The sequence below is a fragment of the Labrus mixtus genome, chromosome 23 (genome assembly GCF_963584025.1).
Source record: "Labrus mixtus chromosome 23, fLabMix1.1, whole genome shotgun sequence".
Lineage (NCBI taxonomy): Eukaryota > Metazoa > Chordata > Actinopteri > Labriformes > Labridae > Labrus > Labrus mixtus.
In genome coordinates this window covers 21,121,563-21,124,062 of record NC_083634.1, presented here as the reverse complement: position 1 = coordinate 21,124,062, position 2,500 = coordinate 21,121,563, and the positions used below count along the sequence as shown (strand labels likewise).

The window sequence follows — 2,500 nt, the reverse complement described above, 5'->3', positions numbered from 1 at the left end:
CGGCCTCGTCTGCTCTGAGGCTGCCAATATTTGATCTGCATTTGATTTACAAAGGTCTTTAGGTAAGAAGTGTGTGTAGGACTATTCTGGTGCTCCAAGGAGAGGTTGGGAACCACCGTCCTGGGGAACTTGGGCCGTTGTTTAGTCCTTGGTATCAGATCACTCAGGGTTCATAGTCAGCTGGAAAAGAAAAGGTACAAAGGTAGCTCCTGCTTGGTGGATGTTTTACTCTACCAGACCAGCTGTTATTGTAAGTGGCGATTATTCCTAATCAAGTCATTAAAATCAAACTCAAAGAGACTTGGGGCACGCGGGAGTGGATTGTTTACAGGATCAAGTTTTCAGTGTCTTAAAGCAAACCATTATTATGGCATCCGAGCGGACCTTTAAAAAAAAAAACTCCACTGTATATGAGCACAACGTTCGTGCTACCCACCTCTTCTTAAAGAAAACAAAAATAAATACTGAAATATTCTCAATAATAATCCTCGTGTTGTCAAACTGAATCTATCGTTGATGTAACAATTGGAATGAATCCAGATCATCAATATTAGAGCACCATTCAGAGTTAAACACCTAGTGTTTAAAATGGGTACTGCAGTCTAAACTCTAAACATCATAGAGAGCTGTCCCCCCCCCCCCCTCCTCACTCAGGTCACCATGTGGTGGACTCTGAAGCTTCAGTGTTTATCCAGCTCTGCATGGGTCTGTAAACCTTTGTGTTCTAACCTCTCTCCATTTTTTGGAAATTTAACATTTAACGGATGTGATGTGTAACAGGAGGGTCTGAGAAAACAAACAAACATCTCAAAGGGGGCGTCAGTTGGCTTAGCGGTGAGGTTTGGCGCCGTGTGTACAGATCCTGTGGTCCTCGAAAGTGGGCGATCAGGGTTCGACTCAAACCCCTCGGTCCTTTGCCCCCATGTCACTCCCCTCTCTCTCCCTCTCCACTGTCCTTTAATACAAACATTAAAAAGCCCAGATAACTCTTTAAAGCGACGTGATGAAACACTAACCTTCACCATCCGTTCCATTCCACTCACCGATTGTTTGGTTTGACAACTTTCACTGCCTGTGATCAAACTGTCTCCTCCTTCCTCCTCCTAGCAAACCACAAACCCCATCGTAGCCAAACAAGGAAGATTCAGGACTCTCGTGGACCCCCTGCTGTCACCACAAAAAACGTTCACACTTTGACCAAAACCGCACGGCAAGTTAACCTCAAAGGACAGAAACTAAAACCAGAGGGCGTACGAACTGACCTCAGCAAGAAGTCATCCAGGACTGTTACCAAGGACTACAACTTCACCATCGTAGGACTACAATTACCACAACACTGTTATCTGTCTCTTCTGTCTACCTCCTCCTCAAGACCTCACAAGGCACCTTGACTGACTTTTTTGTGTATTCATGTTCGTACATCTCGTTCTGCTTCTTGACTCTCTAGATGGTCCCGAGCGGATTTACGTCTGAAGGAATCTGCTGTTTACATTTTTTATTGATTTATTCCTCTTGTTTACTTTTGATTTATTTATTTATCTTGTCTCGATTTCAACGGAAAGTTCTCAGGGCGCTGTCACACTTCCACTCGATTTTTTACGGAACTAAAGCAGACCGGAAAAACTCACTTTGTTGTATTTCTGTGTTTCTAAATTCTGTCCTTGAAATGACCTTTGAACCCCGACTTTGGTGGACTTACCAATCGTTTTACCAAATGAGCCAACGGGGAACCAGACGAGTGTCTTCAAAAGGAATATTGTGTGATTTGGGTGGAGTATTACGTGTACTTCCACTTCCAGACCTAAATAGTCTTCATTGGTCAAACCCTCAACCCGGACCACAGAGAGAGTTCAGAACCAGTTTATCTGTTCATCGTTACAGGAACCCCGACCTGAGAGTCTACCTGCAGTGAGGGAATACACACTCAGGTGGTCTGAACTGAACCAACTGAAACACATCAGAACATTCCACTCTGAAAACGTGATTTCCAACACGTCTGTGGGTCTAAACCTTTTCACCGTACGAAGACGTTCAGTCACAACGTTAGATTTCTGGAAAACACAAAAATTCTCCCCTTAGAAACTTTTCAATCAAGTTTCTTAAAGTTTCTTTGGGAATGAAATTGGGACGAGCCAATGCAATCCGGTTCGGTCCGGTCCGGTTGGGTTAACCCTGATCTTGCTTGTGTTTCCACAGACAACCAAACTTTTACTTGGTAAGCGGAGTGTACGCCGTGTAGCGATGGCAGCGTCAGATTCGTAACAGCGTGACATCATAGCAGTGTGACACGATGTAGCGACAGTAAACAAAGGGCAACAATGGAGGACGTCCAGCAGAGGTCGGCACCTCCGAGGTCGTCCATGGGTCTTAAAATTACTCTCTCAAAATCAAACGGGAAATTTAAACACGGCGCAATTTGTGTTTGTCCTTTATAACCACTCTCATTCTGTGGACCAATCAACAGACTGCATTGTGTGTAGCTCCGCCCTCTAAGGTTGGA

The 2,500-nt window shown here is 44.4% G+C and overlaps 2 protein-coding genes across 2 annotated transcripts in view; one reads left to right on the top strand and one right to left on the bottom strand.

Moving 5' to 3' along the window:
• The window catches only part of LOC132958100 (mucin-2-like), a 175,558-nt gene extending 174,955 nt beyond the window's left edge, over positions 1–603 (bottom strand). Inside the window, exon 1 of the mRNA XM_061030718.1 lies at positions 577–603. The gene's annotated coding sequence lies outside the window, so the exon portion shown is untranslated. The remainder of the gene's footprint in view (positions 1–576) is intronic.
• Positions 1–1,880, top strand: part of LOC132958110 (transcription factor Sp8-like) — a 13,946-nt gene extending 12,066 nt beyond the window's left edge. Inside the window, exon 5 of the transcript XR_009666717.1 lies at positions 1,108–1,880. The gene's annotated coding sequence lies outside the window, so the exon portion shown is untranslated. The remainder of the gene's footprint in view (positions 1–1,107) is intronic.
• Positions 1,881–2,500: the final 620 nt, after the last annotated feature.